This window comes from Anser cygnoides, chromosome 9 (assembly GCF_040182565.1).
Source record: "Anser cygnoides isolate HZ-2024a breed goose chromosome 9, Taihu_goose_T2T_genome, whole genome shotgun sequence".
NCBI classification, from domain to species: Eukaryota; Metazoa; Chordata; class Aves; order Anseriformes; family Anatidae; genus Anser; species Anser cygnoides.
The window spans coordinates 17923112-17945673 of record NC_089881.1 but is presented as its reverse complement, the minus strand read 5'-3'; the positions used below and the strand labels follow the sequence as shown (position 1 = coordinate 17945673).

At 44.0% G+C, this 22562-nt stretch overlaps 1 long non-coding RNA gene across 4 annotated transcripts in view; it reads left to right on the top strand.

The window, feature by feature from the left end:
• The window catches only part of LOC136791479 (uncharacterized), a 121008-nt gene that overhangs the window by 95159 nt on the left and 3287 nt on the right, over positions 1-22562 (top strand). Inside the window, exons 7-12 of one of the 4 annotated variants that reach the window (XR_010833701.1) lie at positions 3593-4362; positions 4484-4653; positions 6585-6938; positions 11610-11805; positions 17411-17505; positions 21836-21954. This is a non-coding gene — a long non-coding RNA (uncharacterized lncRNA). Of the gene's footprint in view, positions 1-3592; positions 4363-4483; positions 4654-6584; positions 6939-11609; positions 11806-17410; positions 17506-17632; positions 19207-21835; positions 21955-22562 lie in introns of those variants that run through there. The other 3 variants (XR_010833703.1, XR_010833702.1, XR_010833704.1) reach the window with 3 other exon arrangements.

Genomic DNA, 22562 nt, shown 5'->3' with positions numbered 1-22562 from the left:
CCAGCTTTGCGCAGGGTTTTAAAACACGATTGCTTTTTAGTTAGTAGAACAAAAATACACAAATTTACAAACAAGAAAAAATAAACACCAACAGAATACCTATATTTCCTGCCTCTGTTTCTTTACCATCATGGATGTTACTCAGAGTCCCGTAAGGTGATCAGGTTTTCTTTGCAGTTCTTTGAACCGGCAGTCTCTTTCAGCTCTGCATTTTGGCTTGAACCTCAGCTAAACCAGAATATGTGCACTGCAAAACATTCCCTTCTTCCTTTCTTCTGCTCCAAATTGTGTGTGTGTTGCTGCAAGTCTGTTTCCATTTCCCAAAGACTGATATATCTTGATTTACGTGTTTGGTTTTGGTAAGTTTCTCTGCTGCAAACAGCACTCCTCTGCACAAGGGCTGGAAGAAGTGACTCTTCTTGCTCTGTCACATCTTCTGATGATACCTCCTCAAGCAGATAAGCCTCTTTCCACCAGTCCTTCCTTTTTTATTTCCGATGCAAATTCATAAAACTGGAATTAAAATTCATTCTGCTGCAGCATGTGGTGGTTTCCCTCTCGACAGTTTTCTGAGTGAGAGCAGCAAGTGTGAAGGTGTTGAAAAGCAGCCTGCGGCGCGCCATGTCAGCTGTACTTCTCTCGCAGGAAACACTGCCGTAGTGAGATCAAAAACTGATATTAGCATGGTGTCCGGGGCAATGCTGCCTGTTCTTTTTGTTCCATTGGAGAACATGCTATTTTCTTGCTTCGTCGCTTCATCTGTAGCACGCTGGCTGTGGCAACTGTCATCATTAAGGGATAGTCTATCATGCTTTTCAGTGGAAAATTGGATTCTTGACAAAATCATTTTGGTGGGAAATCTTCACTTTTTATCGAAAGTCATTCAACGAAAGAGATTTTTTTGCCTGAAACTTTTAGTAATTGTTTCTTTAGTGCATCGTTGTTGATTTTTATGGGACGTAAGGACGAATGTGTTAATATTTTCTGTCTGTTTTTACAGCACTGACTCTTGTGGTTCTTCAGAATACCATTCAAGTGCCAAAGAATGAGCAGAGGGCCAGTATCTATTTCACACTTGTATCAGGATAAATCCGTACTAGCGCCACGGAAGTCAGGGGAGTTTCTTTGTATGTATGTCAGTCTGTCCACAGGGCTTCTTGACTGCGGGAGCAGCGGGGGCAGAGCTCCCTCGTGGAGACACGGCTTGTATTGGCAGAAGAGCAGTAAGCTTTTGCCAATATACTTCAAACTAGTTTCTCGTACTGCATAAACTATGTCTGGATGAAAACTGGTTTCTGCTGACACTGCTTTTCTCAGGAGAAGAAGAATATCCATCCTCTGCCTGGGACAGTTAAATGAACAGGCACGTTATGTGCGGGCAGGAGCTCAGATGCAGAACCTGCTCCTGAAGGCCACATGGCAGCCCTCTAAAGCCTTTTTTTCTCTTGTTGCTCACTTGTGGTAAAACCAGGTAGCACCACGGCCTCCCCGCTGTTCCCCCCAGTGGGTACTTGGGTCAGAGCTGTAAAGGTGCGAGCAGATTTGGGAGGTAAGGCAATCCCCCCTGTGCTTTCCCTGTGGCTAGCTGGGTTCATCGCCGCGGCCTGCCAGCAGAACAGCAGTCTGTCTGCTGGGGGATAAGCCACAAAGCCCTGGAGGTGCTCCTGGCACCTTCTGAAGTGCAATCTAAGGTGCATGTCAGCACTGATTAAATGGAAGCTTTATAGGAGGCCGTTTGGGCCTTGATTATTTCAGAAGCACCAGTAGGCAGGGAAGTGGATCGCTTGAGCTGTCAGCTGGGTGATTTACTGTGACTCCTATAGGGAATAATGAAGGTTGTGATAAACTGCAGTGTAAGAAGCCGGTAAATAACTTTTATGGTGAGACTGTATTTGGAAACACTGAATAACGGCAACTGGTGTCACAGATCTTATTGAAAGGCGCTTTTCAGAGTTAGGTATTTAAATGGACCTGGTGGGACTAAGCTATCCCCGAGAACTCTGCTGCCATCAACAGAATGACCTTAGGCTTGATTGAAAAAAAGGAAATGCCATCTGTAACATTACATTTTTATTGAGAATATGAAACAATTAACTCATTTGGAGAAGAGGAGAAGATGTGTTTATGTTAATGCTGATTTATTATTTTATTGCTTCTATAACAAAACAAGACCTCCAAACCATAGCATCCACTTGTGTTTTTTTTTAATCTTGGCCTATTTATCATCAGTTCTTTTTATCACGAAGCCCACACAAATGAAGAGAGACATTTATTATGTTCTTTTATTTCACAGTGCATAATTCAAATCTGGAAATGCTGTTTTCCAGAAGAAATACACATTTATTTTTAATACTTTTCTATAATTTTATTTTCAATGCTTTATTTTAAGAAGTCATCACATTTGGATGTTTATTTTTATTGTTTTTAAATTCAGCCAACTCTCTAATGTCTAGTGGAAAAATAAATCTTACGTTCTAGTATTAGGTAGAATTAGATTAATGGATTCTTACTAAAAATTATACATGAGATTCCTTTTATGATTTCACGTGGCTTTCAGCCAACTTTCTTTGCTACTCTAGCAAAGTTTTCAGAGTAACTAACTGAAGTCACGCTGAAATGCCATTTGCTTTTGGCATGTTAGACCATGGATGCTATACACTGGACAGGTGCTTGTATTGACTGCAATTAGAATTTGGTTTGATGACAAAGTGTCCATACAATGTTCTCAGAAATTTCTATGCACAGATCATAGGGATCTCTTCTCTGCTTCCCTGTGCTTTGGTCACTTAGGGAGTGTAGGAAGCTGACATTTTAGTTACTTGGTAGCTGTACTGACTGGGATGCATCACTGTGACATGCTGACAGATTAAAAATCAGGAAAAATACTAATTTGTCAAAATTGAAATGATTCATAAAGCAGGATCCTTTTCCACAGCTCTCCTAACTCAGCCAAAGCATGGAGCTGCTTTGTCAGAATGTGCATGACAGGGTGTTTTGGCATTTTTGAAACAGAAATCATTGTATTTTTACATTAGTTGAAGCTACTTCCTACTGTGAGGTTTCAGAAAATGGAGACCAGAAAATTAAAGGAAAAAATAAATAAATAAATAGGAACAAAATGTTTTAAAATAATGACAATAAAGTGCCCCGAGTGACCTAACCTGAATGTTTTGTTCGGCTTCCAGTTTGACAGATTTCCTTGTTTTCCTTACTTGACTGCAGCACAGAGTGCAAAGCAATGACAAGGCAGGATCCTTCGATTACTGCAGAGGTTCCTCTTGCTGTGCAACAAGCATGTGGAATTGGGATGTAGCAACTCATCCCAGAGGACTAGGACTTAGATTGGGGCCTTAGATTGTATTCTGACATTTCCAACAATTTTGTGAAGGAGCAAGTTTTGCCTCTCTATTCCTGCCTCCCTCGAACTACTGCAAATAATATTTTTCAATCAAATTAGCAAAAGGCTTTTCATATGTGCGTGAAGGGATTCAGATACTGGTAGTACCTATACAATGTATATAAAAATAGAATAATAGAAGGTTAGAAAATGGGCAATTGCGGGCCTGTTGTTCTTCATCTGTTCGCTTTGCAGGAACTGCCTGGTTTTGGTCTCCTCTGCTGCGTCTCTCCGTGGTGCTGGTGCTGTCTGTGGAGCCAGCCCCGTGCCTGACCAGCCGTGAGTTTCTGAGCTCCCTTCTCACCGCTGAGCCGGGTGAGGCGGCAGGTTTTGCCTCTGCCTGGGCTCAGAGCTGCTAGGTGGATGTACAACGTCCTGCAGAAAGATATGCTGCTCCTGCAGGGTGAGTGTACTCGCCAGCCCCAGAAAACCTGTACACAGGTAAAGTGATGTAGTTATCCACTACTCTGGGTTACGCTGTCATTCTGTATTAAGACAAATTAGTGTACTCGGAAGCAATCAGAAGTAATTACTCTTTAAGAAACAATAGGCGTCACTCTGTGGCTTCTATGTGACAGCTAAAGAACTTGGCTTCCTGTGAAAAACCCATACAGCTTAATCTTCTCGTGTCAGATCATATTTCCCTGTCTTCTCTCAGTAAATGTTTACATTGCTGCGGTAAAAGGGGCACTGTGTGATCTTGGCTAACAGGGGACTTGTGTGTTTAGAGATAGTAATGGGATCCAGTATCTTCAGCTATCACTCTCAAGATGAACGCGAAGAGGGTTTGTAGGTTCAGAATAGCTCCACTGCAGGGGCTCGAGTGGTCCCACTCTTAGGAGGAAATCCCAATTCCACAAACCCAGCTCCTGCTGTTACATGAGCTGACACCGCGACAAAACAGTGACAGGAAACGAAATGATAGGAAATGAGCACAGAGCCCCGGCTGTTCTTTTGCTCTCCAGGTAAGACTATGAATGATGCCTCAGCTGGTTCACCTTAGGAGTGTAAATATTTGCACTGAATCCTGCTTTTGCCACCCCTACTGCTGCATTTCCATCCCCATCACCTGCCTGTCATTTTCAGATGTTCCCTTAAAGATCAAACCCTTTCTGAGAGCTCCTGTGGGATCTTTGAACTGTCAGAGAAATTTGAAGTCGGTGTGTGAGTAAACCCCATTTTTCACATCCTCTGGGAGGAAACGTGGGATTCGTCTCAGTGAAGACAGTGCCAAATAGTGGTAGATTGAGATCCAGGTGAGCTCCACAATTGTAGTGATTGTCAAGTGTGCTTCTTTCTTAGGTAGTGGAGAGTCTAAACTTCAGATCCTGGCAAATGCCATTATCTCTGTACTTCCTTTTTATTAAACTGTTTGCTCTCACCGCTGATGCTGCCCACAGAGGGTTGTTTCAGCCTTTTGTAACTTATATTTGTGGTAGCTTGTGGAAAAGGAAGACTGAGTAACAACAGAGTGGTCCTGTGGTTAAAGCAGTTAGGTAGTGTGTAGGAAGTCTGGGTTCAGCTCCTGGCTTTGTTGTGGATGTGCTCTGTAATTGAATACACGGTTGCTGTTCACCTCAGTTCTCCTTCCATCAGATATAACCATCAGAAGGTGATTGTGAGGATGTATTCGCTGGTGAGAGATTGAAATATTGCGTGTTATTGGGAATGTGGAGGTAAAATAGCGATAAGCCAGTCGAATGCTGTTCCGTAATTGGGTTTTGCTGTATCTGTGAGAACTAGCAGTGAGACAAGACTTTTAGGGAGAGTATCTGTCATCAGACTAAACTTAGTTGACCTTTATTGGTCTCCAGTAGATAGTACAACTCTCAAGAAACTTTGTTTTCCTTGATTTCTTCATGATGAGGGTGGTTTAGCACTGGAACAGCCAAAGAGGCTGCGAAATCTCCATCTTTGGGCATTTTTAAGATGCAGCCAGCCCAAGCCATGGTTGACCCCGTCTGATGTTGGCAGTAGTCCTGCTTTGAACGGGTTGGTAGGCTGGGGATCTCCAGAGGTCTCCCTCCAACCACTGTTTCTGCGATTCTGTGATTCTAATGATCTTTGTCTTACATGGAAGTACCAGTTATTTTAGGAAATATCAGTATCTTTGAGCAGTCAAAGCAAACAAGATAACAGTTTATTATCATTTATTACTAGTACTAAGTGAGTATTCTAAAAAAGGCAAACACTTGTATAGCCTTGCTTTCTGTCTCTCTCAAAGCAAAATTAAGGGTAGACATTATATTTGATATAGTATTCACTATTCAAATTACTTTTTATATTTTATCTATTGGTTATATGTATTACCTAATGCTTAATTTGATAACTGCATACTTTTATCACTTCAGTATAGTAATACCGAGACAAAATATGTTCAAACATTAACTTTACAATCTCGTTGCAAAATACAGCTTACATGAGTGACTTACGAGGATACTTGAGGCTGAAATATCTTCTTTACCTACAGACATTTCAAAATAACACATATATGCTCTACAGAGTTAACAGCTGTTACTATTCCACTAATGGGAAGTATTTACTCTTTCTTATGTTGAAGATAAAGCGTTACGCACTTCTGTCTTAAGCTCAAGGTCCGTGTAGTCCAATCTCTATAAGAGAAACCAGCAGAACTTAATTAGTCCTCGCAAAGCTCAGAGTGACTTGTGTGTATCCTCCTCTAGCTATTAGCACTAAAAGCTCTCCCATAAAGCACAAAAACTGTAGTGTAGTAATAACATGAGGTTCTCATTTTATATTTTTATGTTTACTACTTGTTACTATTTCATGTACATGAAATGATATAAAAAGATAGTGTGCATGCATATTTACAAGAGCGCACGATGTAATGAATTCTGCATGTTCTATTAATGAGCTCTTAAATCCGGGTTTTGTCTGTGGAGGAAAATCGATGCATTTGCATCCGTCATTTTGTCCTGATGCTTATATGAAAAGGGCATGAATGACAAGTGCCAGGAATTAGGGAAATGAACGACACTGAAAGTCAAGATGCTGAGTGGGTGTTTGGTTGTCTCAGCTTATTCTTCCTGTCATCTTACGTCGTACATCCGCATGAAGTACCTGCATTCTCCACTACTACCGTTTTTGTCCTGAAAAGAAATGTAATAACTGTAATACAATGTGGTTTTTTTTTCCTTTGATGTTAATCTGATAATTTCTTTTGAAGCACAAAGACTGGCTTGTTACTCTGCAATGCGTGTGCTGGGAGAAAGTGGAAGGAACCTCACCTCGCCCAGCCGTCCCTGCTGGGTACTGACAGGGTGCCTCCTGTGGGTGCGAGAGAAGAGGAGCAATGACAGTGACATTTTGCCTGATATTTTGGGAGCTCCAGAGCTGACTGTATGAGCTGCCATAGCACAAGCTCCAGCACCACGACTCCCAGGTGGATTTGTTTCATCTGCTTCAGGCTGGTAATGCACCACCCGTGGGACCCTGTCATCAGCTTTTCCCTCAGCTCCTAGAACTCATGCAATGCACGCTGCTGGCCTGTGAAGTACCCAGCGGAGGGCGTTTTCCTTGGGTATGTAGATCCCCAAGGAGGGATAGAGGGCTGTGACCAAGACCTATTACGGGGTTGAATTGAGATTCAGCCAAGGCCAGTCACCTGTGGGTTGCCTTACGTACTGTGGCTGGGTGCTGTGGCTGGGCTGCAGGAGGCAGCAGTCTCCTCCCTCATACAGCCTGCTGTCAGCATGGGGCAGGGGAGGACAGTCTTTGGCAAAGATGTGGAAGACCAAGCAGAGGTACCATGTCATAATAGTAATAGACTCCATTCTTTTACCATGGGTTCTCCCCCAACCACCTTTTTTTTTTAACGGTGAATTCGGTAGACTGATCCCAGTTTCAAGAGGCAGGCAGCAGTGCAGGGTACTATGCCTGCTAGAGCAACTTGGGCTGGCTCTGGAAGGACTTCTGAACACAGAAACCCGAGTTACTCTGTTCTGTAGAGGTCCTTGCACCGTGCTTTCTGCCACGATATCCAAAGGCTGTGGTTTCAGCAGCAGAGCTAACAGCTGCCTCGTGTCATTTGCTGTCTTGTTCTCTGCCCAGGCAGGGAGTAGAGCAGCTTGTTTCAGCAGGGACTGTCTGTCTAAATGTGTACTCTGCTCTGTGTTTGTGTTGGAAAAAGAAAGATCAAAGCGTGTGCTTTGAGCTAAAAATGGAGGCTGTGTGATTAGGGACCTCATCTCACTCCCGGTCACATACATATGTACATGTATGTCCACGTACATGCCCATGCCCTTCATCGCCACTGGAACCCGGGGTGGGAGACATTGCTCTGAAATCAGGCTGTTCCTTTAGATGGAGACGTCTCTCCAAAAATCAGGCTGTTCCTTTAGATGGCCATCAGAGGTCAGGGCTGCCTTTGCAGGGAAGTAGACTTAACCTTATCTGTGACTAATTAGTTTTCTGTTTGCAATGAGGAGAGACTCAAGATCAGCTGATGATAGTGGGGCTGTTGAGTCAGAACAAAGCCCTGTCCAGCCTGGTGTCCTGTCTCGGAGAGTGCTGGTACTGGAAGGGTAAGAAAAGAGCATAAAAGGGGACACAAAGACCGGAATACTTTTTCTGATGTGTCTTTCCAGCTTCTGGTGTACTGCATGGAGGCAATTCCTGAGCTCCAGGCTGCATCTGGACTGCCGTATTTAATGGCTGTCAGTGGATTCCTTGAATTTATCTAATTTTTTTAACCCATTTATTCCTTTGGACTCTGTAACACTGACCTCCACATTCCAGTACCCATTGTGTAAAAAGTGTTGCCTTTTTTTTAGGCATGCTTTCAGATAATTTTATTGGGTGTTATAAAGATCAAAGAGTAATTATTCCCTGTTTGCTTTCTCCATTCTGCTCCTTGTTAAATATCTCAATCACATCCAAGTTTAGCTGTCTGATAAGGGATCGAGTCCTTGCCTATGACACCCCTTCAGTTTTAGGAGCCATTTGGTACCTCTGATGCTCTTGCTGCCTCTCTTAACTCTACCTTTTTGAGATGGCATGACCAGAATCGCACGCACTGCTCGAGACATGGGCACACCAGGGACTGACAAAATTGCAGAGTGATGTTTTCCATTTTGTTGTCTCTTCCTTTCCCATTTGTCCTTAGCATTGTGCGGGAGTTAACAAGCAGCTCTATTGTTAGAAGAGCCTACAGGGAGAGCCTCACAGGCTCCTCCTGGAGGAAGGATGCGGGTAACAGGACATGATTTATCTGTTTAATTTATGTTGGACTGTTTGATTTTGCAAAATTAACTTCCTCCCTGAAGAAGGATGTCAGATGAAATTTTCAGTTGAAAGGTGCAAGGGGAGAGCGAGAGATTAGCGTTCATAGCAGTGCAAAGCTGCGTGCTTTGATCCTTCTTCATACTTGCTGCTCAGCTCCACTGCATATCTTGCCTACGGGACAAAGTTTGGGGGCAGGACTGGGGAGACTGCCTTATCCAGAAACTGCCAGCCAGATTGTTTCCCTTGGATCAGGCCCTATCTCGGCAGTTATGTCCTTGGCTTTTCACATGCAAAAGAAGCACTTTATTAAAAGAAACTGAATACTTCCCAGAGTCTGACGGCTTGCATTTTGAACTATCACCCCTAACAAGGGACCTTAAAACTGACCCCGAGACGTTAATTTAACCATTACAATTCCATTAGTCTAATTTGTCATGAAACATCTTTAACTAATTACCTGCATTTGTAAGTTAGTCCACATGTCATGAGATAAGAAGTCAAGCGTAGTCATAGGTCACTGCTCTCGGCTGCCATCACATAACACAGACCCTAGATGAAAGGGAATTTAGACTTGATAGGAGGAATCTAAATGACAGCTACTCAGTCAGTAAAGGCAGTCGTGGCTGTAACGTAAAAATTGGACCGCTGTTTTAGAAGGGGTGTTTTGGAACGGAGGGGGCATGCCCTCATTAGCAGAATTAGGGCTCGGCAGACAGAGAGCATAATGCGTTCCCTATGAGCGTTTGTCTTGAAGGTGGCAATTTGATAAATACAGGTCCCCACTAAAACCATTTGCTAAATGTGGTAGACAATAGTATCAAACATTTACGACTGAATTTAGAACTGTCCCTTTTCAAAGAGACCTGATTATGTCCTAACTGTTGCTTTAAAAAGCTCATTTGGGAGTTGCTGTTGGTTTCCTTACATGACAAATGCCGAAACAGAGGGAAAGACCAATTAGGAGTCTGATTAAAGGTTGCTCATGCCTTTCATTGAGTATTATGTTTGGATTCAGCTCCCTATTACTCGTTGGAAATCTGCCCGTGAGTTTATAGCGGGAGCTCCAGCGTGCTGCGTGCCACAAACACTTCTCTCGCTCAGATTTAGGCAACCGTAAACTTCCCCTCATTTCTCTTGTTCCTGTGCCCGTAACGTTCCCCTAGAGACCCGATGAAGAGAAGGATATGGTATATGATTAAAGCAAGACAAAGCATTCGGAAAATTTCCTCGCTCTTGTTTCTGCTCCCTTTTACACCACGAGAGGGGGTGCAGAGGGAGGTGGTTGAGAGAGGGTCCCCCCACTGGAGTGTCATCGTCACATCGCTGGCTGCCTGCGCTGGGCGTGAGGAGTAATTAAATCCCAGCCTTCCCCACCCCTCCATCCCTTAGCTGATCCTTACAGACAGCAAATGCAATTGAATTCCTCACTTCCATCACTCATTTGATCAATACAAAGGGCCAGGACGACACAGCTCTACCGGTCCGGCCAGCCCTACCTTTGTAGTCCCTAAGTACAGGCTCTGTCCGAGCCATAAATCACAGCTCCTCTAAATTAGAGAGGCTGCCAACACATCAGAGGGCTGGAGCAGGAGCTCCCTGTGATCACAGCAGGGAGGGGAGGATAAGGAAGGCCCTGACCAAGCTGTCTTTGCTCTAGTCAGGAGCTTTATTCAAACAGCAAGGAACAGAGTGGGCCTGGGAGCCTCTGTGCTCCTCTCACGGGCATCAGCCTGCTGCCGTGGCTCAGCAGCGTTCTGGTGTTACCTGCCGGCCCCAGGAAAAGCTGAAATCCTCTTTGTGCAAGCTGTAAGGCAGTCTCTGAGATTAGAAGGAAACTTCTGGTGCTTTATTGCTGCAGACTTTATACCTTCCTCCAAATGCCTTTCTTGGCATCCCTGTGCAGAGGAGGGGCTGACTGGTTTGTGCCCCCCCCTTAGCACCAGCCAGCACTGGGTGTGCTCAGTCTGCAGAGAGGAAAAGCGACGGCCTCGCCGGGCTGCCCCCAGCCCCTGCCACATGGCAGCAACAGCCCTATGCTTTCATGCGATGTGGTATGAACACCGTGGCGTTCCTTCCTTTCCTATGTTCCTCTGTTACTCTTCTACCAATATTCCTCCAGGTCTTTAAACGTAAATGAATCTTCAGGTCTGCAGATCTTTAGCCTGTCGGTGATGGGCATAAGGTATCTCCCAGTCTGAAATGAAAAATCACAGACAATCCATCCTTTCGATCTCCTGCTTTTATCCTAAGCTGATAAGAGAGGCCCTCCTGTGCTTGTCAGCTTTGCATTCTTGGTGTGCGCTGCATAGCTGGGTATTGCAGATTAAAGGTGAAGAGTTGAACATGGAAAAAAAGCAGGAGTGAAGCAACTGTTTAATGGGATAGAGAGGCTTTCCTCTTGAAAACTGCTTATCCATATCCTGTCTGCTGGTAATTGCACAGAGTATTTTCTTTATGGAGCATGTTAGCACTGTTTTCACAATTTAATATATTTTACCCTCTTACAGGATCATCTTTTCACCTTGGTAACATTAAATCATTCTTTACACAGATTGTAAAAAAAAAAAAAAAAAAAAAAAAAGTCACCCACCACATTTTTTCAAGCTGTTTAGTTCTGCCCTGTGCATCTTTTGTCTTTTAATTACAAGTGTTCATGTATGCTGAGGAGTCAAAGCTGAGATGGTCTCAATCTGTCCCTAAGTTTAAGCCCATGCAGTTCCAGGTTTGGAAGCTCTTTTCCACCCAAGCCTGTCTCAAGCTGTAACACAACCTCTGAAGTTACAAATCCAGATATTGTGGAACTCACAATGCTAGGATGTGCTGTGCTGACACAATCAAACCTTGGAAATACGAGGTTTTGGCAGTTGTTTTGGCTTAGTCATGTCACTGTAGGTCTGTCTGTCTTTCTGCTAGAGTTATTTTCATTTTTTTTTGCAACCTCCTCCATGTGCCTTGCTCTGTTTTTCAGGTAGATCTTTGCCTCCTAGCGCCTTTAAGAGTCTCAGGTGGGACGGTGGCACCACCGGATCCCATGGCTCGCTGATGTTTTCATGTGCTGGGATTCACCTCCAGGAAGAGATCTAAGAAAGCATCGTTAAAAATCTGCATAAGCTTATGGGAGTCAGAACATATGGGAGCAGAAAGTTGACTGGAAAATGGCTCACGTATGTATGCTGCCACTGCCTATACCGCTGTCTTTGTTGGTCCCTGGAGAGGTGCTGGGAGAGTACAACAGTTGCTGACAGTGAAAAGCAAGAGAAGAGAAGGGATGCATTTATCAGGGAAAGATGCAGTCATGACTCTGGCTCGGCATGATAAACAGCATGCGCTGCTCAGAGATCTGATTGCAGACAGGTCAAATTCCCCTGCTCTCTCCCCTGCTTGCTCCTGGATTCCGCAGCGACTGATGCGAACCAGCCTGGTTCTGTGTCCCCTCCTCACAGCTGGCGTCTGCGGGGCTGCAGTGAGCTTGGGAGCAGGGACAGTTTGGGGTTGGGAAGAGACTGAACTGGGATTTTTCTGATGCCAAAAGTTCCTGATCTCATTGGTATAGATAATGTCAGTGTTTATAGATATATAAATGATGATGGGGGTGGAGAAATGGGGGCATCCTTGATAGGGACTAGGAGGGGTCTGCGGTGAGGTGGGGGCTTCTGAAATGGTAGAGGCTTGGGAGTGTGCTCAGGAGAAGATGGCAGCACTGGCTTGAAACATGTTGTCACAGTCTGGAGCAGGTAAGGTTGCTGGGTTTAAGGTCTAGGACAGAAGAGAGAGAATGTGTCTCACAAGGGATTGAAGGAGCGTATTTTGGGGATATTCTAGCAACTGTCCCTCCCCCGTCCTGTGCACTTGGTTGCACAGGACAGTCAGTTTTGCTGATGGAAAAGCGGTGGCTTTGTTTTCTGCCCCACCTTCACCTCCTTGCCTTTTTACTTGTCCGCACAGTATTATATATCCTGTGGCATCATATAATTAAAATAGATGATTATGCAGATGCAAATGAATCCCTGCGGAAACCTAGCACATGGACAAAACACCACGAGCAAGTTCTAACTGATTATGCAGCTACAGAGAAGATTCTTTTTAAAATTAAAAATACTTTTACATTTTTTTCATCTTTTTTAATGCTAACAACTGAACATTTTCCTCTCCAGGTAAAATCTGAAATAGATGAAAGAGAGAAAGGAGCACAGAGTTACTTAGGGAAGTACAGGCTGTAGCTTTCTGGGCTCCAAAGAGCACAAAATCTTTCCACCCATTTGCAACACCCCTCGCCACTGCATGCAGACTCCAAACCCGCTACGCACTTGGCTTCGCTATCTGTGACTCCCACTCCCTTTTTTAATATTGTGAATTTTCTCTCCAGACCCCCAAAATATTTTGGCCCTGCAAGTGCGCTGGATTTTTCATTAATGTGCAAAGTCCTTCTTTTATTCCATTTCTGCACTGCTGCCTTCAGTTCGTGATTTCTGTTCCTCTGTGGCCTCAGCGAATGCATGCTGTGGCCTGAACGGGGGCGGTTTTCTCCGCAGTTTCAGTGAAACGCAGCTGTGTGTTGCAGGCACAGATAAGGATGGTGGAGGGACTGCAGCCCTCTCACTAGCACCATTTCTTGTTATGTAGAGGAGAAGAGGTACTGCTTTTCCTTCTCCATCATCAATCTGTTTTTATTCAGCATTTGCAGTTGCCAGGATGTGATGCTAACACTACTGATGTTTCCTCGTCCCAAGGCTTGATGGATACATTTGGTGCCCCCGTTAACCTCTCTCCATTCTCAGTAACACCTTTGTGATGATTTTTCCTTTCCAAGCCACAGTTACCTTACAAGCCTTTGCAGCAGTAAATCCAGCCTCTTTTGACTCCTTTCCCAAAGGTGTTGAGTTCTAAAAGGGGAAAACTTGTTGAGGATATTTTCCATTGATATCAGTGGATCCAGAATTTCTTGTTTCTTATCTACAGTGCTCTTCATTCCTTCTCCATTGCTTTCAGCAGGGAGGGCCAGATTCTGCTCACAGAATATAACCATCATTTTTAAGGGAAGTAAGAAAGAAAAGAAAGAATCTGAAGCAAAGCTATCAGTCTCAGGATACAAATCAGGTGGAGCTGCCTTGACACTTGTGCTGCCAATTAAAGGACAGCATGTTATGTAAAGAGCAATACAGAGGCTTCTCTAAGAGGGAGCTTGCAGCATAGCAGGAGATGCCGTGTGTATGGAAGAACCAAGGATCAGCTGCTGCCTGAAGCAGAGACTGTGCAGACAGCATCTTTGACAGCATTCCTCAGAGCAACATCCAGAACTCTGGCAGACCATAGCACAACTTTTCTACCTCATTATGTGCTGAGAAACAACTGGTTTCTACTCATTAGACACTAATCAAGGTCACCCCTTTGTTGCTGAATGCTCTCCATTCACTACACTGTTGGCAGGAGGGCTCGCTCTGCTCCTGTGTGCTCAGGAAAGAAAAAAACACACACACAAAATAAAAGGACAAGAAATCCTTTGGTCAACCATCTGTTGGAGCACAGGCTGCGGACACAGTGCAGATACAAACGCCTGGATGCATTTTGCAGGTGTGCCCTGTGACCCATCTTTCCATGGAGGAATTCAGTGGGAAAACAGATTGCACTAGACTGTTCCTGCAACCGCAGTTAATCGCGCCTTTTCTATATTACTGCTACAGGATTAACACAAACATTGCTCCTATTTTCAGGCTTATCAAAGGCAGCAGCACATCTCTCTAATCTCCTATTTCCCTGCTCTCTTTAAAGTGTTGAAATGAATGGAGCGCTGATGAGCAGGGATGTGGTGCCAGCAGGGATGGTGTCATTTAATGCCTCGCTATTTATGCTATTTAATGCCTGTGTGGCTTTATGTGTCCTGAGTGACTTGCTAGCCATCTGGCACCCTCCACCCTTTCACAGGGCAGACGGAGGTGTAGACAGCATCTTCATTTGTCTCTGATCCAGAGTGACCAGCAGCAATGAAACAGCATAGTTCCGATGTGCCTGTTTCAGCATAGCCTGCACCTGCTGTCGCTGAAGGATGAAGCTTGGAGGCCGTGATCTGGCGACCCTTGCTACCAGGCAGTTTGGATGCGGATGAGCTATAGGCACACACCTATATTTCTCCTGAATTGGTTGGCACGTGCAACCTGAATTTTATTTCTGGCTGTGAAAGGCCTAACAGTATCTGATCCACAGGAGCACCTGTTTGTACAGAGTTAACTTGTCAAAAGCTTTTAGGGAAGCTGGAATCAGCAGAATTGTATGTATCACATCAGCTTCTTGTCCTAAGAGCCCTACAGCTGGATTTACAGTGCCATTGAATCACAGCCTGAATCTTTAGCTTTAGTACTTTCACTAATCACAAATAGTTGGGTTGTGTCCTCCAATCTACTAGGAAGTGGGCTGAGATCCACCCTACTGTTTTCACACCGCTGTCAGCTGGCGTTAACTTTCAGTCATTTCTCTTTTGATGCCAGACTGAAATCAGTGACCTAGAAGTAAAATACTCTGTATTTTGTTAGCAAGCAGTCCCTGGAGTTGTGCAGTCTATGGGCATGTTTTCTCAGCTAGCTCTTTTGTATATCTTGCAATTGTGGCAATTCTACTGTAATTACCACCAGGCCTCTTTGGTAGCAGAATTTATTATTTCCTTTCCGCTTTCTCCTATGTATTTCTGCTTGGATCACAGTGAATTAAGGACTTCCTTTAATTTTTGAGGGATCATGATATCCTACTCTAAAGCATTCATTTTCAACAATGACATCCTGAGAGGTTGTTTTACAGATTCACTGATATTTTTGCAAGGAGGGCAAACTGGATTCTGTCTGTTTGGCACTTACTGCGCTGTCTGTTAGCGGTACAGCTGTGGGATCTGACCCTGAAAGTGCTGAAGCCTGTGAGAGTATTTGCAGAAGTAAGGACTAGTCATGTGTGGGGCATTTTCACAATCAGCCTTCATGTTTATTCGGAGCACTTGCGGACAGTGCTGATAGTCTGTGGGGAGGTGCTGGCTGCCCTTTCTAGCGATATTGCTGAAGGTTCGCTTTACTCATTGTTTTGTGGAAGTTTCCAGTTCACGTTGTGACTTTAATGCAGGCTGTTAATATGAGTAAGTTATATCACCATGGTTTTTTTTTTTTTGGCATTCAGATTCAAGGTCAGATCCAGTGGGCCAATTTATGGGAGTATCTAATGAATTGCCAGCATCCCAGGAAGTACACAATTTGAAATTAGAAGCAGCACCACCTTATTACCGTGATAGTCAATTGCAAGGGAAAGTGCAGTGGAAGTAAGGACAGGGTAATGTAACATGTGAGTGGAATAGCACTCAATCCGTGTATTATGGAATTGTCATTCTCTGCCACGGTTCAGCATAAATGGACTAATCTTCAGTTTGAAAATGAGGAGAGCTTGACTGTTAAAGAATAGGTCATTTGGCTTCTGGCAACAGTCGAAGTTGCTGTAATATTAGCTGTAAGAACTTGTGCATTCTTAGTAGGGAGATAAAAATGATTAAATTGCACTACTTGCTTCTCTGTCTTCTGAAGTAATTCGTATTTGGATTTGTCTAAGCATTTGCATAATTCCTAAGGCCATTCCTATTCAGAAATGCATTTCAACTTGTGCTTAAACTTAAGCAAGCGCTGAAGTTCTGTTCAGTTCCTGGGGCTTAAACTTTGCTGAACAAGGTATTGGCCAGTAGCTTCCAACGTGTCAGGCACTTCTGAGATTGCTGTGATATAGCAAAGGAAAGTTTGCTGTGCTCGTTGTATTATGGGCTGAATATTCTTTCGTGACTCAGTAAGGTTACGGGTGAACATCTTGGAGCCCTAGAGAGGATCATTTTCAATAGAGTCCTCTGTTAGAAATCCAAGAGCCAGAGAGCTGGGGTCACGGCTCCCAAGAGTTTTATGGACTCTGCAAAACTGGCAGTCACACTGGCTGCCTTCCTTCCGCTGGGTCCTTCCTCAAAAGGAATGAGCGGAGCCAAGGGGAAGGTTTTGTTGGGCTCCTTGGGATGTGGAGTTCTGCAGGCCAAATTCTGTTCTGAATTATGTTTTATTATTGCAGAGTAACTTAACTTTGGTAGGGCCAAGCCAGGTGGTAGCCATTGTCGATGCAAATTGTAGTACAGTTAAAAAAATTTTGAAAAATTCCAGTATTTCCATATGTATTTCTGTCCAAGCTTGGGAGGAGGGTGGAGAAGAACCTCAGTATGCTGAATTTCTTTCTTTTGTGGGTATGGGGAGCTCAAAACATATTGCTTGGCATTATCAAGCTATTATGTGTCAGTTGAGTTTAGCATCAGAACGTGTCAGCCACTGCAGTTCCACTGCTTCAGGAGGATGTGTGTGGGAACTGGAAATTTTAAACTAGGGTTGACCCCAATCAAAAATGAAATGTTCGGTTACAGCTTTTTAAAGAAAATACAATGAAACAATTGACTTTTTTTTTTTTTTTTTCCGTTGGAGAAAATCATTTTCAAACATTTGGTAGAAAATCCTCCACAGAATAGACTTATGGCCTGAAGTCTTGTTCACAGTAAAACTGGTGGGAATTTTGCTGTTAACTTTCATGTAGCCTGAATTTCACTGAGGTTTCTGTTGCAGCAGGAGGGATAGCGTGGCCCTTTATCTGGAGGCATTAGTGTAGCTTCAAAGCCTCTTGGCCCACTTAAGAAATGAAAAGCATTCTTATATATCTCATTGATTTGTCAGAGGTCTTGGTCCACTGAAAGTAACGCAGTTTTTGTCTCTATCCCAGGGAGCCACAAGGAGCTTAATCTATATTTGTTAAAATGAAGACCTGTAGCATGTTCTTCTAACGCACCAGTAGCAGGAGAAAGGGCAAATGTCCAGGTTAGTGCTCTATTTTGCTGGGCTCTGTTCAGAACATTGCTGTAAAATGTTTGCTCTGCGAAGAGGAATCACCGCAGGTTCCAGATGTAGGTGTTTACAGTGGGACCGTATTTCTGTTTTAATGTAGTGCTGTGCATCATGCTGTCGCTGTTTGCCTGATCCCTGTGTATGAGATGATTCACCTGCTGCAGAATTTTTCTGTCTGTATAGCAGATTTTATTAACCCCCAGAGAGGCTTATTTGGAAGCTGATTTTCCATCCCAGACTGGGGTCCCGCTATTAACAATCTTTCGTGAGTAAGGAGTGGTTCGTTTCATTGCTTTGTTACCTCTTAACCTGGGACAAGGGCATCAACAGTCATGAGAGTGGGAAGAGAAAGGGCTGGAAGAATCAGAGGAGAGGAGGAAATAAATGCTTCTAAGGGAAAAGGAGTTTTCAGTGAGCAATTATCATCTGGAAATTTGCTAAGAGGCTTTTGCAATGCTTTTTATAAGCAACATTAAATGTAATTTTAGTTAATTCTGGACTTAACCTGCCCACTCATCCTTGGATTTAGGGCTCACTCAAAGCAATTTACCAGTTTTGCACTTCAAGCCAATCTGTACCTGTTTTACCAGCAGGTTTCGCTGCACTGAGGACAGTGACACAAAAAAGCAGTACTTTTCAGGGAAGAAATGGTTCCTAGGAGGGGCCTAACAGCAGAGTTTGAAAAGCACCGTGTTCCCAAAGAAGGGCCAAGTTTTTCAGAAGGGCTGAACACCAAGCACTCCTGCTGTGACAGATGGCTGAGTATTTCAAAAGATCATGCCATTAAAGCTGGCTGGAAATTGTCTATTCTCTTGTTTTTGACAGGAACTTGGGTTTTGTATTAAAAATAATAATGGTGCAGAACGGGCAGATTTCCTTTCAGCATTCTATTTTTATGTGAGCGTTTTAATTGTTTTGGTCAGGGAAACTCTCCCTCCCGTGGTACATTCCTTTGCAGCTTGCTGTGCTTGGAGAGACATGTGGTAGCAGCCCTGCAGAGAGGGGCTTGGGGGTGCTGATGGATGAAAAGCTCAACATGAGCTGGCAACGTGCGCTTGCAGCCCAGAAAGCCAACAGTGTTCTGGGCTGCCTCAGAAGAAGTGTAGCTAGCAGATCGAGGGAAGTGATTCTCCTTCTCTGCTCTCGCGAGGCCCTTCCTGGAGTGCTGCGTTCAGCTCTGGGGCCCCCAGCACGAGAAAGGCACAACCATGTTGGAAAGCTGGGGAGGGACTCTCTGTCAGGGGGTGTTTGGTGAGAGAACAAGGGAGAATGGCTTTAAACTAAAGGAGGGTAGGTTTAGATTGGACATAAGGAAGAAATTCTTCACTCAGAGGGTGGTGAGGCACTGGAACAGGTTCCCCAAAGAAGCTGTGGATGCCCCATCCCTGAAATGTTTAAGGCCAGGCTGGACGGGGCTTTGAGCAAGCTGATCTGGTGGGAGGTGTCCCTGCCCATGGCAGGGGGTTGGAGCAAGTTGACCTTTAAGGTCCCTTCCAACCCAAACCATTCAGTGATAAATGCTTCTGAAAGTCTGATCACCTGTCCTGGCACCTCAATGGCAAGAAGCTTCTCTGAAGCTCTAGCCAAACACAAGTACACCGTGATGTGGTGGACAGAACACCGCAGTGTGCTACTTCCCATTCACGTTTTCTTGGGTAAGTTCCCATTTCAGTTTTCCAGAGTGGGGTAAGGTTTGAAATACTTGATTTGGAATCCCGAGCACGTGAACTTCAGTGGGTGAATGCCCGTACTTCTGGCTGTTCTCATTCAGGATTGGGTGTGCTTGGCCCTCTGGAAGTGCGCCTGTGTTCGTATGTGTCTGCGTACTCAGAAAATGTGTCTGGGAACTTGAGACTGTTTCTCAAAATCTGTGCTTTAAGATTTCCTTGGTTTAACTTTCTGATCTGTAGACTGGAAGTAATTTTCTATCCTCAGCAAAGGACTTACAAATATCAGTGTTTATGCATGCAACTTTGGAGAAGCAGAAATACAAAAAATTCCTTCTTTTCCATTGAATGTCTTGGAGCTCTTTTAAACTGCTAATTAATTGAGCAATCATAATGATGCACCCGTGGGGATGAAGGGGGAGGAATAATTTACAGGTGGGAGAAATGAGGCATGAATGACTTCCTAGCCTTACCTGTGCCATGCCGTTAGTCTGTGTCAGATCCAGACAAATACCTTCTGTCCTGTCTCCTTTTTCATCTGTGATAAGTGGCTGGGAACATCAGCTTCCTCCCCTCTTCCTCTTCTTCTGCAGAGGACTCATTTCCTTATCACCAGTCTGCTGTTTCATTGTAAGCACGAGGAGTCCATGTGGCCCATCTCCTGGGGGGAGCAGGCTTAGAAGCTGGGACACTCATTTAAATCCCAGGTGCCAACCACTGGGTGGGACACAGCTGAAGCTCCACAGCATGGGAGAAAGGGAGTCAAGAAATGAAACTCCTGGTGTTCTTAGCACAACCACACATCCTGCCTTGTCTCCCTCCTCCCGACTTTACGTGCAGCTGGATTACGATGTGCCATCCTCTGCACATCTCCCGCGGTAATTCAGGTTCTATCCGTGCTGCACTGAGCAGAGTGCCCGAGGAATATCTGACCTGACTCTGAAATACCAGCTTATCTCCAAGGAGGACCCAGCCCCTCCTTTGTTGCCCTCTCTTTCCTGTCTCTATCCTTGTGCCTGGGGGTTGGTAGACTTCTGTACAGAAAACAGTGTGAATCTTCCAGAATACGTAGAATAAATGAGCACAGGTATAAACATTTGTGGGAACCGAAGAGTAAAATACTGCTTAGGCAAAGACCCGTCACACAATTTCACTTACAGTTTGGCTGGGGATCCTGCTTAAATTTAGTTCTTAAACACAGCTGTGAAGCTCATGAAGGTGCCACATTGGTTGCTCACCCAGCAACCTTTATATCCTCCTGGGAAGGTAATAAAAACAGCAATAGTGAGCAGTAATTCTAACACAGGCTGGTTTGCCTCATTCTTCTGGCTGCTCCTTGTCATGCTCCTGCAACTCAAGTCATTAAGTTCTTCTTCTAGCCAACCTGGCTGCGGACTCCATCTACCCTGTCAGTTATTCTTATGTGTAGAGGAAGAGAAAAATACTGATATAATCTGCTGGTCTCTGGAACATGAGGGGTTTTTTTATTTAACTGACAGGGCTTATGGTTACCTTTAGCCATAGCTTTTTGAGTAGATTTTTGCTGGACAGCAGTGATAAGCCCTCCAGGAAAAAGCAGTGGTAAGTGGTGGCTCGTGATATACATTTTGTACTCTTTTCTGTAGTAGTGTTTGCTATTCTATTTCAGTTGATGTATTGTGTAAAAAAAAAAAAAAATCTGGTAAAGCTGCTAACCCATATGTGGTGAATTTAAGTCTATTGATTTCGAGCTTTCCTATTTGCATTTTACAGACCCCTACCGCATCTGGGACCAGAGCTTGAAAAGCCCTCTTTAGTGAAAAGGATCGTCTTCCGCAGGTCCTTGACACTCTATATTCTGCCTTATCTAAATTAGGCAGTCTCCAGTATTCTCTGATCTAATCCCAAAAGTAGAGGGTGTGTGTTTGGTGCAGATGTAATGCTTACACATAAATTTCCCATTGAGCAGTTATTGGAAAAGGAGATGAAAGCAGGTAGAGCTTGACCCTGCAGTTCGGTGCACATGCTGTCAGGGACGCAGTGTCTGCTAACAGCTGGCTTTTCTGCACCTCGGCAGGTGATGGAGTTCCCACTAGTTCAGAAGTCCACTGCCAATGGTTATCGCATGCTGTTCTGAGAATTCCCATCAGTCAAAAGAGTCTCATAAATAATTTAGAGGAAAGCAATTAGCACACACAGCTGTAGCTGTTTGCAAAGTCACAGTCATACCTGGCAGGGCAATCTGGAAATGGAAATTGCAAAACCATGTTTTAAAGTAGCCAGAATAGTCTAGCTAGGAGAGAGAGTTGGTGGGTAGTTGTTGATGAGTAAGGAGTAATTGCACTTCCATGTCTTTTCGTGAGTAACGAAATCCAGGATAGAGAACTTTAAATATTTTTTTTCATCCTGGGGAAGGGATCAAAGGGATGCATAGTTTGAAAAGCTCCATCAGTCTCCTTATCTTTCCGGAGGCTCTGCAACTCAGTCAGCTTCAGAATGAAGGGGATAAGTTTTATTAGAGACTTGAACTTGCATTTTGAAGGCTTCAGCTAGTTAATGCTAGTTTATATGTACAGACTGTCCAGGAAGGATAGGCAGGAGGAAAAGGAAGGAGGAATAGCTTGAAATTTCTCATCTGAGTATGCTTGCCTTGACAGATTGATGGGAATAAATTGTTTGAGAACTTCTGAGGAATGATAAAAGGCAGAGGAACCTGCCCTTTAAGAATCCCAAGCAACTACAGGGAAGGTGTTAAGACAAAGGTTTGTTTGTGCAGGTGAGCCATGGGAAGAGGATATCCGTATTTAATCTAAAGATGGCAACAGGCTGGGGAGGGCGTATGGAAATGCATTTTAGGATAGGGTTAGAAATCAAAATCATCATGATTCCTGAACACTTCGACATCCTTCCATGTGGTTAGGATGCTGTCTGCCTGGCTTTAGATAAATCAAAGACGTAGAATGAACTGATGTCTGGTCTTCTGCTGCATCTCTTGAAATATGCAGATCAAATGTTGCCCACCTCTATGAGATGATAGTTTCCAAGGTGGAGTGACCTCTAGATTGGGTTGAAGCATTTCCCTTTTACTTGTGAGTTCAACTCAGAAAATGGAGAGATGTCTGAATAACAAATTTGTCATAACAAACATTTTCTGTAAGTGCCAAGTCTCCTACTAAATTGCTTGCATTTTCTTTCCATGGAGTAATTTTTGAATAGAGATAAGTCAGCTATTTTGTTTGTCAGTACTAATTTGAAAAAGCTACGTTCATTATGTTTCAAAAGCCTTAGATATAACAGACCAGCTCCAGATGATATTGCATCAGTGTCTTGATGGGACACTGGGAAAGATGGATATCCTTGTGGATTTCCATTTGAACTCCCCAT